Source organism: Bactrocera neohumeralis, unplaced genomic scaffold (genome assembly GCF_024586455.1).
Source record: "Bactrocera neohumeralis isolate Rockhampton unplaced genomic scaffold, APGP_CSIRO_Bneo_wtdbg2-racon-allhic-juicebox.fasta_v2 ctg2987, whole genome shotgun sequence".
Lineage (NCBI taxonomy): Eukaryota > Metazoa > Arthropoda > Insecta > Diptera > Tephritidae > Bactrocera > Bactrocera neohumeralis.
Genome location: NW_026090465.1, coordinates 1 through 16,241, shown reverse-complemented (window position 1 = coordinate 16,241; position 16,241 = coordinate 1). Strand labels below are relative to the sequence as shown.

Here is a 16,241-nt window from a genome sequence, read left to right as displayed (position 1 = left end):
AAAATGGTTCATATGATACAAGATCACGCATATGTGTCTCAGAGAATGCTTCTTTACATTCTTTGTGTGACTTTGCATATTTTTCTTCAAAGCATTTCTCTTTATTCATTCTCGCATGAATTCAGTCGTTTTACATATATTTCTGCCAGAGAACGTGCTTAATTCTGCTAAATAGTAGCGAGAATGGTGAATTCCGTTCCAAAATCTTATAAGCTCTGTTAGCCGTCCAATCGAACATCATACAGAATTCAATTTGCACCTTCTCTATGTTTTAAGTTCTCTGGCTGAGCTACGGCGTAACCCACACCGAATGGAACAGAATGGAATGGAACAAGACACGACGGAAAAACACGTTTTGCTGCTTATAGCTGAACCGTTGGTTTTCATAGTCAAAATTACGCATTTTCTTTGTGCAAGTTCTACAAGTTGTTAAATGAATATTGACGCGGAAAAACTGATATTTTTGATAGAGGCAAGGAGCCCGATATATAATTATAAAAATAAAGATCACACAAATAAGTTAATAACAGAAAAACTATGGGACGAAATAGCTACAGAAATGAATAGAGACGGTAAGTTCAGTTTATTTTATTTACACCATTTGTACATACAAGTTAATACCACCAGTTCATATTACATGAACATATTGTATTTCTATTAACCCATATGGTACTTTCCTAATACTGTCCGCCTTAGGTGGTCCAAAAATGTAATTCATAGATTGTAAGATGAATCTTCCCACTTGTAACATATGTCCTACATATGTCCTATCTCAAGTGGATTGTAGATATACTTCCTAGAATGTAAGATTAATATTTGTATCTAGGCTTAAGCAAAATATTGTATTTAAGAAAATGTAATAAAGAAAACGAGGCAGTTGCTCGTGGTTGCCCAAAAACAAACGACATAATTAATTGGCGATCCTGCAAGGAGACACGTAAACTCCTGTTGGACCAAAAACAAAAAAAACAAAAACAAAAAAAAAACCCAAACTAGTATCGAGAAGTCGACTCAAAGCGTACGGTGGTAATTAGAAGCGCGCAAAGCAATTAACGGCAAAATAAAAATCGCTAAGAGACATAAGAAAAAATCTCAGCGCCACAATTGAAAAAAAATTCGAGTGTTTGCAAACTGCCTATCGAACGCGCCACGTCTATACGGATTACGAGCGAGAAACAAGCTAACGTACAATGGAAAATATAAGTAAAATTGAGAAACAAAAAACTACAACAGTTTCACAATAAAGTGATTTTAAAATGTGAATTGAGAAACCAAAAACTGAAAGTGAAAATTTTTGAAAATTTCAAACAAATAGAAGAAAGTGCGTGGATCTATAAACTATCCACATAAAAACAAATAAATAAAAAAAATCTGTAAATCAGAAATTTCACCAAAAAACTGATTTCATTTAAACCTCGCACACGGCCGCCAACGACGACCATTGCACAACCAACCGCCAAAATTCGACTTAAAAAGCAACAGTAGCAGCAAAGTCAACAATAGCCGCAACAGTAGTAACAGCAGCAACAGCAGCAATAGCAACAGTAACAACAGCAGCAGTAGAAGCAGCAACATAAAATTAGTTGTAAGTAAGGCTTATACATATGAATTTATTAATTAAATTAAGTATAAAAATTTTTTATTGTGAGTATTAATGTGCTTCATGAAACTCACAAATACATATAGTATATAAAAAAGGGCAAACCCGAAAAATAACGATTATAAAAAAGAGGCGATAGGAATAAAGAATTTTTAAGAGATCAAGATAATTTTATAATTTTTCAAAATGGCAGTGAATAATTTTACTGTAGACGATTTAGCTAGATTAATAGCTACACAAACCGCAAACTTAAGAACTGAGATAGCTCAGTTGAGTAATAGAATTAAAATTCTAACAGATGCGTCACATGTAACTGAGCATGAAACTCAAAGAATTAACGATTCCATAGCATGTGACGAAAATTTAGACATAATAAAGTCTTTGCCAGAATTTTCCGGTAAATCTTATGTCAGCTGGAGAGAAGCTGCAAAGAATTCGATGAGCCTATATATTGAAGGTAGTAGAAGGTATTTTGGAGCATTAACTATCCTCCGAAATAAGATTGTAGGTAATGCTAATGATATGTTAACTAATCCATTGATTAAGAAACAGACAAGGCTCGACATCCTTAATTGATTATTATAATGAAGTTAATTAGAAATTGACATTACTAATAAATAAAACTATAATGACGCACGGCACCAATTCCGATATTACAAAACAATTAAATATCAAGAATCGAGAAACCGCGTTAAGAACTTTTATAACTGGTTTAAATTACCCTCTAAACCAAATATTATTTATTAACACTACCGATTTGCCAAATGCTCTTGCTAAAGCACAAGAACTTCATTCAAATCAAATACGATCGCAATTTGCTTTGCAATTTACTAAAAACAATCATGAAATTGGTTCACGAAACCAGCCTCAAGCTAACCGAAGATATTCGAATTTTCAGAATAATTTAAGGTACCCCCAAACAAATAATAATTCATACCAAATGTATGCCAATTACCCAGAACCTATGGAAGTGGATCAATCAATCCAATTAACAAATAAACCCAATCAAAGAAACCAAGCACACGTGAGGAGTAACAGATATAATTGGCAGACAAATTATCAGCTAACAAATATACCAAAAAGGTCCATTGAAAGTGCACAAATAAGCACACAACCTCAACCAAAAATTCAACGAATTAATAATATTGGTGAGAACCATTTTTTAGGGTGAACTCCGATTTGCCGTATGTTATTAAAACCGATAAAAAAACTGGGCAAATCTTTAGAATTCTCATAGATACGGGGGCAACCAGCTCATATTTATAATAATAAAAACATTTTAGCTATTAAGAAGAAGTTAGAACCATTCATGGTTCGACCATAATAAAATATTTTCATAATATCAATCTGTTTGGTATACAGGAACGGTTTTATGAAATTAACAATTTAGAGAGCGATCTTTTAATTGGAATTAATTTCCTAAATAAAATCGGAGCGACAATTGATATTCCGAATAGAAAATTGATTTATGGGAATAATAAAACAAAGAAAATAAATTTTCTCAATGATTTAATTATACTAAACCCCTTGGCACAAAAAAGTCCTAAGGCACCCGTCAGTAATAATATTAGCAAAAATGATATTAAGGATAGGAAAATTAATGAAGCAAATGCTCACACCATTTTAAGAATAAATAATGTTGAACATTCTAACGAAGTTGCTGATACGTACAAATGTAATAATAATGAAACGAAAGATATCAACATTTCATTGCTAAGAGAGGATGTTATTGAAATAATAAATAAAGCTCATCAAAATGTTAACATGGATTTACCTTTTAGAACAGATATTAAAGCAGAAATTAGAACTGAGGATGACAAACCTATATGGTCCAAACAATATCCTTATTCTATATCTGCAAATAATTTTGTTAATAAGGAAATCGAAAGTTTACTTGCAAAAGGGATTATACGACATAGTAAAAGCCCATATAATTCTCCCGTTTGGGTCGTTCCAAAAAAGGAATAAATGAAGATGGTAGTCCGAAATTAAGACTGGTCATCGACTTTAAAAAAATTAATGAAAAACAGTAACCGACAGGTACCCAATGCCTAATCCCGAGGTAATACTTTTTAATTTGGGAGAATCAAAATACTTTTCCACAATAGATTTAGAGTCTGGATTTCATCAGATATTGATGGGAGAAAACGATATAGAAAAAACAGCATTTTCTGTAAATAACGGAAAATATGAATACCTTAGAATGCCATTTGGACTTAAAAATGCTCCAAGTATATTTCAGAGAGCAATGAATAATATTTTACATGAATTTATAGGAAAATTTTGTCACTTATATGTTGACGACATAATATTATATTCAAAAACTCTAAAGGAACATATATCTCATTTGAAATATATAGTACAAACCCTCGAAGAAGCCCATTTGAAAATATCTATAGAAAAATCTAAATTTTTAGAAATCGAGGTGGAATTTTGGGATACGTTGTATCCCATAAAGTTATAAATCCCAAAAAAGTAGAAAAGTAGAGACAATAAAAAATTACCCATATCCCAAGACGTTACGACAACTTAGAGGATTTTTAGGATTAACGGGATACTATAGAAAATTTATAGGAAATTATGCAACAATAGCTAAACCACTAACAAAACACTTAAAGGGAGAAAATGGTAAAATATCGCAGTATATGTCCAAAAAAACAATTATTAATCTTGATCAAGAAGGAATTGTTGCTTGTGAAACCTTAAAAAGAGCGTTACAAGAACAAGTTGAATTAGCTCAACCAAACTTTGAGAAAAAATTAATTTTAACTACTGACGCATCTAATGTTGCTGTAGGTGCAGTCTTATCCCAAGAAGGAAGACCAATAACATTTATTTCAAAGACATTAAACACCACCGAACAAAATTACGCAACAAACGAAAAAGAATTATTCGCCATAGTTTGGGCATTAAAGACATTACGCCATTATCTTTATGCAGTAAAAAATTTAGAAATTCATACGGATCATCAACCATTAGCATTTGCAATGTCCGAAAAAAATCCAAATGTTAAAATGAAAAGATGGCGAGCTTTTATTGAGGAGTTTTCTCCAAAAATTATTTATAAACCGGGAACAACAAATGTAGTTGCTAACGCATTATCAAGACAAGTATTAAATAATTTAACTAGTTCATGTGAGTCGAGTGACTCAAATGATTCACTAATAGAAACCCAACATTCCGCAGAAAGTAGCGATGAGTACCAAATTCATGAAACAAAAAAACCTTTGAATCATTTTAAGCAGCAGATAGTAATCGATAATGGAGCAAGAATTACTGTCTTAGAGACTATTTTTTCTTTTAATAATAAACGTTTTTTAATTGAATATGACAGACCAGAAAATATAATTGGTATTTTAAAAGAATATATGAATCCAAAAGTAGTTACAGGAATATTTTGCACACCTGAAGTGCTGTATGCAATAAAAAAACATTTTGAAGGAGACATTTCCCATGATAAAATTTCTATATACTAAACTATTCCCTAATGATATATGCAATAAAGAAGATCAAGGATCACATAATAGAGCACATAGAAATTACAGGGAAATTTGGCACAAATTAGGCATCAATATTATTGGCCTTTAATGATAAAACAATTTAAACAGTACGCAAAAAATTGTAGCATATGTAATAGTAATAAATATGAAAGACATCCGAAACTAATTCCAATAGGGGAAGCACCAATACCAAACAAAGAGGGAGAACATATAGATATTTTTTTCGCACAAAAGCTTAAATTTCTTACATGTATAGATTCATATTCCAAATTTCTAATCGTAAAATATATAAAAGACAAATCAAATTTAGAAGAAAAAGTTTTGGAACTGTTACAAACATTTCCAAATGTTAAAAGTATTGTATTGTACACCACGCCACAGTACAAGTAATGGCCAAATAGAAAGAGTTCATTCAACACTGATTGAAATCTCCAGATGTTTAAAGCAAGAACACAGCTTAATTAATAATTTTGAATTAATTATGAGAGCAGTTCAACAGTATAATAAAACAATTCATTCTGTAACAGGTAAACAACCTTGCAACATTTTATTTAATAAAGAGCCTCACGATAATATGAAAAATGTGTTGCAAAATGCTCAAGAGAAAATGCTAGAGCATCATAACAAGAAAAGGCTTCAGAAAAGTTATCAGAAAGGAGATATTATTAATGAAAAAATTTATGGGGAAAGAAATAAATTGAACCCCAAGTACAAAGGACAAGTAGTATTAGAAGATTTAGGAAATACAATTAAAATACAAAACAGAAACAGAATAATACATAAAGATAATATTAAATCTTAAAATTGTTTAGGTTCACAATGTTATACATCATCATACTTTATACGGCAATGCCATTCATCACAGCTCAAATCGAAATCATGGATCTCAATCACGGGAATGGATATTCCCTTCTGAACCTAGAAAAACTAAAGTTGGTTGAAAGATACGACAGAATTACATATCTTATTAATACAACAATGTACAAAGAAATAGTTGACAATTTAGAGGAAATGGCACTCAAAGAAAAAGAACCGAATCCGCTTGTAATGGCTAAAATTAAGCATATTAGAACTCAGATATATACACTCACCCCACATCATAGAATTGAGAAAAGGGGATTAGTTAATATTATAGGGACAGGTCTTAAATATATTTATGGCATCATGGACGACGAAGACCGTCAAGAAATAGAAGGCAAATTAGAAATAAGTACAATCAATGCATACAATGCAATCGAACAAATCAATATTCAGAAAAACATTAATGAAAAATGTAACTACCAAATTAAAGCTATTAGCGATAATACTAACAATCACTACAGGAAATTATTTTAGAATATAAACGCAGTTAGCTCAGAATTAAATAAAATAGCAAAGGAACGGTGGACAAACAAACTGTTGGGGAATTTAATGTATATTGAGGCTAATATGGTAAGAATAAAAGAGATCATAATCACGAGCCAAAATAACCTCTTAAGGAGAGATATTATTTCAGATGACGATAGTTTAAAATTGAATATAACTTTTGAAAAATTGGGTAAGATCAAAATGGTAATTGCCACTCAAAACGAAAATATTGTGATTTTAGTAAAGATTCCTAGTTTTACTAAAGAGACCTATCAATCAATATACATTCAACCTATACCGAATATAAATCAAGCAGAATTAAATATACAAGAAAAGGAAATTTTATGTCTAAATGATATCACATATAAAAAGACTTCCATTAAAAAAGAATTAGAATAATACAAAGACGATTGCATCGAATATTTATTTAGGAGTCAAATTAAGATGAATTGTAAATATAAGTATAATAACCAATCAAAAGTAATAGAAATGGATACAAACCATATTTACGTAATCAATGCAAAAAATAAAACCATTTATCACAACTGTAATTCTAACAACTTTACTAATAACGGTAATTAATTAATACGATTTGAAAATTGTAATGTTCAAATTGGTAACTTAGTCTATAGACATCGTAAGCCTCTCACAATGAAATTATTACCAAATCCAGTTAAGGTTATTAATATTACAATCACCAAGAATTTAAGTATGGAAGAAATACATTTTCAAAACATTAAAAATATTCAGGAAATAACAAAACCAGGTATGAAGCAAAAAAAGTAAAATGATAAATTACAGTCTGATAACAATTGTCAGCCTTATAATAGTAATACTAATAATCTGTAAATACAAAAAGAATAAAAGCACACAGGTTAAAATTAACATTGAACAAATTCCAATGCAAGATCAAGCCCAACCTATAGATCAAATGATGGAAAGGATCATGCACTATTCCTCTTTGAATCGGGACGCTTCAATTTAGTGGTGGGGGAGTTAATACCACCAGTTCATATTACATGAACATATTGTATTTCTGTTATAAATATGTAACCCATATGGTACTTTCCTAATACTGTCCGCCTTAGGTGGTCCAAAAATGTAACTCACAGATGGTAAGATGAATCTTCCCACTTGTAACATATGTCCTATCTCAAGTGGATTGTAGATATACTTCCTAGAATGTAAGATTAATATTTGTATCTAGGCTTAAGCAAAATATTATATTTAAGAAAATGTAATAAAGAAAACTAGGCATTTGCCCGTGGTTGCCCAAAAACAAACGACATAATTAATTTACATACATACATACATACATACATACATACATACATACGTAATGTTGATAAGTATTTAAAAATATAGTAAAAATCAATTGTAGATATACAGTACAAAACTAAGCAAAATTAGATAGCGTATTTATTTTGCCAAGAAACTGATCCAGTGGTAGAGTTAAAATATGATAGGAACTGGTCACGTATGTAACGCGCACCAATTGATGGCCTTGTGTTTTCAATATTTTCATTTGTAGCCTCTTGGACTAAATATTCCATAGCATCGAGTTCATTATATATTTCATGAAGCAAATGTTCTCGTTCCCGAATCATATTATGTAAAGAACAAGCGGCTAATATAATAGTTTCTACTTTATTAGGCGACAACAGAATTTCTGTATGAAAAATTCGAAAATTGTTTGGTTATGTGGTAAATTCAATTGTTTTCGAATAAGTTTTTTTTCCAAAATTTGAGTGTTTGAAAACACCACTATCGCAATTTCATCCAAAGTCGTCAACATCAACACAATTGAACTGCCCATATGCAGTAAATGTACTGAATGAAATTTTTTATAATTAAAATAATTTGATCCTGCTTTTGGAGGGCACTGTATTCTTATGTGTTTTCAATCTATAGCTTAAATGATTCCCCAGTTTCCAAATACCTGTGTTTGTTGGAGTTAATTTCACTATGTATTTTGCTGGGTATACTTACTTTCCCTTTAGTTAGGCATCTCTTGGTGGTTTTGGTTAAATTAAAAATTTCTCAATTTTCGTATAAAAATGTAACAATTAATTTATTTAGGTATTTCCCTTTGAAACTTCAATATTTTTATAATCCAAACTTGAAGCTATGGTAGATATAATTCTTTATTTTTCATCACACTGTACACTTTTCACTCCTGATGCTCTTGATGCTCCTGCACACACACACACGCGACCGGATGAGGACTCCAAATCTTGATCAGAACTTTAAGCTATTAAAAATTGGCGAATCGACGGTGAACTAGTTGGCGAGACGTGTATTTTCGGTACGGGCGTAAAAAGCGAATTGTGATACACCCCGATCTAACAAATCCTTTTTAATCGGCTGAGTGGTGAAAAAAACGATTATGGTGTGTGTGCAGTGTGGTTTGTTTGTTGCGTGGTATGATGATGCAGGTTGTGTGCTGAATGTTGTGTTGTGTGATGAATGTGAGTGTGGTGATGAATGTGGTGTGGAGGGGCCAGATGCCATGGAGTCGCATAAACAACCTGAAATTATATTTTAATTAATTGAAATTTTGGTATACCCATCACAATTTAAAAATTCCAAATTTTATATCTTGCAGTAGCAACATGCAAAAATAAATGGACAAATTTACGGAACTGATATTCGAGGTATTTGAGGGAAGAAAAAAACAACCATCTGGATCGAGTGGTAAGCAGAAGCGGAAGTGGTACTTGGCTGATGCAATGTGTTTTTTAAAATAATTTGTACATCAGCATCGTGAAATGAGCAGTAATTTACCTGATGTCGAAGAACAAACTACCGACATGTCGCCAAATGATTTTACCGATGCTGTAAGTACTGATAAAAGCAGTCAAATACCTGCGAAGAAGAGTAAGATATCTATATCTGAGATGATAGCAGGACCAATGATTGAGTTCCTAAACTCCAAAACGAAACAAAAACCAAAAGAAAATGGAAATGAATTATTTTTTAAAAGTTTGCTGTCTATGACTAATAAAACACAAAAACATCTTGTGTTCGAACTCAAACCAACCGAAGCACAATGCAACATTTCGTCTTTTTGTCTCGCTTGGTGTGCATTGAAATAAAACGAAAAAAGAAGAAAACGAATCAGTTCTTGCAAAGATGTCGTCGGATTCGGACGATGAAATTCTGCCAGTGCTATTTTCAATAATTGAGTTTTGTGAACGAAGTGAAAGAAATAAAAGAGAATGGTGGGTGCATCCGTACAACCAGAAGCGCGATTCAGAAAATGTTATTACAAATTTGATTTCTGAACTGAGAATGCATCCGAGAAAATTTCGAAATTTCACAAGGATGCAGGTGTCAACATTTAAATTTAAGCAAAATACGAACTACCGCAAAAGCATCGCTCCTGCGGAAAGATTAATTATAACACTACGGTGAGTAAAAACAAATAGCTTTTTAAACTTAAAATTAATGTATTTTTAATTCAAAATCCCTTCTTTGGTAAAATTTTACAATGATCAATATGAAAATATAAATTATTAATTATACAACACTATATTAGATAATCCCATGATCGATGATGACGTTGAAGTACTTAAATATTAATTTTCCTCTTCCTCTTGTAACTGATTCATTTTATTTATCATATGCATTCTGAATATTCTTTGCCTTTTGCTGGAGAGTTTTTCATAATCAGACAGCAAACTTTTAAAAAATAATTCATTTCCATTTTCTTTTGGTTTATGTTTCGTTTTGGAGTTTAGGAACTCAATCATTGGTCCTGCTATCAGCTCAGATATAGATATCTTACTCTTTTTCGCAGGTATTTGACTGCTTTTATCAGTACTTACAGCATCGGTAAAATCATTTTGCGACATGTCGGTAGTTTGTTCTTCGACATCAGGGCTATTTGCAGGTAAATTACTGCTCATTTCACGATGCTGATGTACAAATTCTTTTAAAAAACACATTGCATCAGCCAAGTACCACTTCCGCTTCTGCTTACCACTCGATCCAGATGTTTGTTTTTTTTTTTAATTGTGATGGGTATACCAAAATTTCAATTAATTAAAATATAATTTCAGGTATTTGGAAACTGGGGAATCATTTAAGCTATAGATGAAAAACACATAAGAATATAGTGCCCTCCAAAAGCAGGATCAAATTATTTTAATTATAAAAAATTTCATTCAGTACATTTACTGCATATGGGCAGTTCAATTGTGTTGATGTTGACGACTTTGGATGAAATTGCGATAGTGGTGTTTTCAAACACTCAAATTTTGGAAAAAAAACTTCTTCGAAAACAATTGAATTTACCACGTAACCAAAAGCTATGTCAAGATAGCTGCGAATGCATACCTTTTGTTTTTGTCGCCGATGAAGGCTATCCACTTCTTACGAATGTTCTAAGACTTTTTGCACGAAGAACAAATGAGCGAAGAATATTCAACTACCGTTTATCAAGAGCAAGACGAGTAGTGGAATGTACATTTGGTATGCTTGCAAACAAGTTTCGAATTTTTCATACAGAAATTCTGTTGTCGCCTAATAAAGTAGAAACTATTATATTAGCCGCTTGTTCTTTACATAATATGATTCGGGAACGAGAACATTTGCTTCATGAAATATATAATGAACTCGATGCTATGGAATATTTAGTCCAAGAGGCTACAAATGAAAATATTGAAAACACTAGGCCATCAAATGGTGCGCGTGTACGTGACCAATTCCTATCATATTTTAACTCTACCACTGGATCAGTTTCTTGGCAAAATAAATACGCTATCTAATTTTGCTTAGTTTTGTACTGTATATCTACAATTGATTTTCACTATATTTTTAAATACTTATCAACATTACGTATGTATGTATGTATGGATGTATGTGTGTACAAATGGTGTAAATAAAATAAGCTGAACTTACCGTCTCTATTCATTTCTGTAGCTATTTCGTTCCATAGTTTTTCTGTTATTAACTTATTTGTGTGATCTTTATTTTTATAATTATATATCGGGCTCCTTGCCTCTATCAAAAATACCAGTTTCTCCGCGTCAATATTCATTTTAACAACTTGTAGAACTTGCACAAAGAAAATGCGTAATTTTGACTATGAAAACAAACGGTTCAGCTATAAGCAACGAAACGTGTTTTTCTGTCGTGTCTTGTACCATTCCATTCTGTTCCATTCGGTGTGGGTTACGCCGTAGCTCAGCATGTGTTGATCGGCAACAAAGACGGTTTTGTCGCATTTGGTGTGCGTTGGCTGTATGAAAATACATAAGAAGTTCGACAACAGCTCTTCAAACAAGTCAAAGCTCGAACATGCGTTTTCGTTTCGTCTTGTTCGGTGTGGGTTGTCACATATGAAGCTATGGGCAGTTGCGTATGGGGCAAGAAATACTGTTTTGACTAACCCGGTGTGGGTTCAGCCTAACGTAGCACCAACTATCATATCCGTATCTACCACAAACATATAACTTAAATAATATCTTTGACAGATCGAATGGATGTCGATATGCCGACAGCATCAATGCCAGCCGTTCGGTCGTCCATTCACATGCCACGAACGGGGCCTACACCAGCCCCTCGGAATCCCACGGCCACAACATAACCAAACGTTGCCCGAAGTGCAACACGCGCAAATCTGACGCCGGTGCTAGCAGACCCGCAGCGTCTCCGATGCTCGCTTTACCGCCGCCCCCACAGGTTACCGCACTGCAGCATATTTAAGAGGATGCTGCCTCCGCTCCGCCAGCAGATTGTCGAGGCCACTGCCTAAATTGTCTGGCAACTACCCACTCCACATCGGAGTGTACGTCCGTATACACGTGCCAAATATGCATCCGGCCGGATCACACACTCCTTCATCGAGACGGCAGACAATTACTTGACTCCTCCAGTCATTCTACGACCCGACGCCCGCAGGCGAAAAGTGCTGCACGACCACGAAGAGCTGAGCCACCACCAGAATCCCGAACCCGTACTCGGCGCCAACAACATAATACCTCTACGCGGCAGCGTCAACCTAGGCCGCGGTCTCGCCAATCCACTGGGCTCAGTAACGTGATGGCCACATTGCAACGACTACTGGGCTAATAATTTACTTAGGGGGGCCGGGACGTCTAAATGACTCTCGGCCTACACCGTCATGAAACACACCCAGACCACATTTCAACACCCCACATTGGCAGACAAAATCATCATAACAGCACACCACACTCACCACTCACCTTCCACATCAATACACATCACACCAATACACTCAAATATGACACCGCACTACCAACCTGAACACAACAACTTACACAAAAGGGACGCACAACTCCAGCCGCCTACACTTCGTTTTTGGTTTCCGTACGAGTTAAGACTCAGGCGCTTGCGCATATGTTTTTTCGCATCATCACGGCTTTTTTCCCCATCCAATATAATCAGTTTATTCCGCCGATTGGTGTAAATTACGCTGTGGAACATTTTTGGGATTATTGTCTGGAGGGTGAGAAATTCCAAGTCAGGGTGATGGTACTAGGTCAGTATAGTAAAACCCTCAAAGGGTTTGGCGTTCGTATGTTCGTCAAAGTTTTTTTAATGACAACTTTAAATTTTTTTCCTTATCTTGATGTTTTTTACGCTTAGTTGTAACATTTTGGTAAAAACGTAGTTTAACATAACTTGTGTTTTCTGAACCACTATTATCTATTTTTCCAATCCATTAGAATTGTACGCACAAAACATCCCAGCGCTGAACAAAATGGTTGGGCTGCCGTGACCGCACTGATAATTTGGTACCCAATTTTTCGTTCACTATAACATAAGAAAAAATTTAAAAGGTCATAAAAAAACTGACACATACGAACGCGACAATAATAAAAAATATAGAAAAACCTCACGTCTATATATATAAAAGAAAGTCTTGTCAGTTGCACCTTTTATAACACAAGAACGGCTGAACCGATTTGGCTGAGAATTGGTGAGGAGATAGCTTAAAACCAAGGTAAGGACTTATACTTTTTTTTATCCCTTTACGTTAAAATTCAATATTATTCATAATTGCAAGATTTATGTTTCAAGTCATAAGCATTTGTTAAAAATTAATGTTTTTAAGAATCATTTGAATAAAAATAATAGAAACCATAGAAAAACCTCACAACTATATATTATACGGATATGTAACTTTTTAACAACTTAACTTTATAAATACAAGTAAATCAAACATAAGGCATACAATCTGCCAAGCATATTACAAAACAAGAACAAAACAAGTAAGGAAGGGCTAAGTTCGGGTGTAACCGAACATTTTATACTCTCGCATGATAAAGTGATAATCGAGATTTCATTATACGTCATTTACATATTTTTCAAATACCGTATTTGTGCAAAGTTTTATTCCGCTATCATCATTGGTTCCTAATGTATATATTATACAGAGAAGGCATCAAAAGGGATTCAAACTAGCGTTATATTGGAAGAAGGCGTGGTTGTGAACCGACTTCACCCATATTTCGCACGTGTCATCAGGGTGTTAAGAAAATATTATATACCGACTTTCATTGAAATCGGTTGAGTAGTTCCTGAGATATGGTTTTTGGTCCATAAGTGGGCGATGCCACGCCCATTTTCAATTTTAAAAAAAGCCTGGGTGCAGCTTCCTTCTGCCATTTCTTCCGTAAAATTTAGTGTCCCTCCCTATTGCGATCCTTTGTGCCAAATTTCACTTTTCCTTCATCTTTATTTATGGCTTAGTTATGACACTTTTTCCGGCATAAGTTTTAACATAAATATGTTCTCGCGAACACTTTAGTTTATGACACTTTATATTTTCGCCATTTTGTGGGCGTGGCAGTGGGCCGATTTTGCCCATCTTTGAACTTAACCTTCTTATGGAGCCAAGAAATACGTCTACCAAGTTTCATCATGATATCTCAATTTTTACTCAAGTTACAGCTTGCACGGACGGACGGGCAGACGGACGGACGGACGGACGGACGGACAGACATCCGGATTTCAACTCTTCTCGTCACCCTGATCACTTTGGTATATATAACCCTATATCTGACTCTTTTAGTTTTAGGACTTACAAACAACCGTTATGTGAACAAAACTATAATACTCTCCTTAGCAACTTTGTTGCGAGAGTATAATAAGTTAGACAAAACCCTGAGCGCACGTATTCAAATATTCAAAATCCATGTTTGCAATTATCCAGCAATACCTTTTGTTCTTTGGCAAATAAAAACAAGCAGGATTGTGGACAAAAAGCGAATTGATGTCTCTAATGAGCTCTCAATTGCTTACGAACAAAGCATAATCATTAGCACAAGCAATTAGTGCATACTTATTTACAAAGCATATTGACCTTTTCGACGAGCTCTCAATTGCACAAAACAAGTACATACAAGCCAATCATTAGGGTGTGCCTATATACCTTTGTAGAAAATACTTAAAATTAATATTGCGGTTTAAAAGCAAAGCAAATAAAATAAAAATAAAATTGAAAAAAATAACCCGTCTTTTACAAAAAAAAAGAAAAGTTTATATACTTAAAAAAGTATTCAGTTCACACTGATTTTAAATAATATTTCTACATACAACTAAAATAATGAACAATAACAAAAATCAAATGAAGCTACACGCTCAAAACGGGCTGCTAAATTTGTTTCAGAAAGCGACAGTTTAACAAGATACTGCTCAAGATTTGCCTCTTCATCGATTCAAGAAAACTCTGAATCGTTATTAGAAATAAAGAGCCAAAATCTTAAACATATTTGGACTCGCCTCCAAGCGGCTCATGACGCCATACTAAGATCGGAAGATTAAGACTTGCCACATAATTTTAAATCATTGGCTTACGATATTTACGAAAACTGCTTAGACCAGTACGAAGAAACAAAAGCAATGATCTCCGATCAATTAAAACTAATAAAAGCAATTGCACGTACTCCACATCCAAGAGTAGAGCTGCCACAAATGCAACAATATCAAGAAGCAAGTTCAGGCATCCACCTCGAGGTGCCCGCATGTGACACAGAAACCTTTTATGGAGGATATGAAGAATGGCCGTCCTTCCGGGACATGTTCACGGCCGTGTACATAAACCATCCTCAATTATCAGTAGCGCAAAAATTGCATCGTCTCAGAAACAAAACTAAAGGTCAAGCAGGCATAATAGTAAAACAGCTCGCTCTTAATGACGATAATTTCAATTTGGCTTGGGAAGCTCTAAAGGCTAGATACGAAAATGAAAAAATACTGGTCGATAAACAAGTAACGAGACTAATGAACTTTCCAAAAATTAAGAAAGAAACAAGTGTAGAATTCATCAAACTAGAATCTACTGTTTCAAATTGTTTGTCGGTTCTATCGACACTTAATATTCAAACAGACAGCTGGGACCCAATTGTGGTAAACATTTGCACCGCCGCATTACCAGAAAAGTCGTTACTTCTATGGGAGCAAACGCTCTCATCACGAAAAAGGTGCTCAACGTGGCAACAAATTAAAGATTTTCTCACCACCCAATATGAAATTGCGGAAAGGTTAGAAGAAAAAATAATCTGAACTAAAAACTTTCAACACGACCAAAATGTAAGAATAAATAGACCCCAAGTTAGTAACAAAAACAATTCAAACAAAAGCTTTTGCAGAACAGAAACGTTCACATCCTGAGGAGAAATTCTGTGAATTAAATTTATCGGCCGAAGACATACAGGACATTCAAGTTATTGAAGACAGCCAAAAGCCCAACATCAAGAATGTTCTGGTAGATATTGATGATATTGAAGACAGCCAACAGCTCAACATTAATAATGTTCTGATCG

At 33.9% G+C, this 16,241-nt stretch overlaps 2 pseudogenes; one reads left to right on the top strand and one right to left on the bottom strand.

The window, feature by feature from the left end:
* The first annotated feature begins 433 nt into the window (after positions 1 to 433).
* On the top strand, positions 434 to 9,542 carry LOC126766921 (uncharacterized; annotated as a pseudogene).
* A 420-nt stretch (positions 9,543 to 9,962) lies between these two features.
* On the bottom strand, positions 9,963 to 11,488 carry LOC126766922 (uncharacterized; annotated as a pseudogene).
* Between the last annotated feature and the right edge of the window lie 4,753 nt (positions 11,489 to 16,241).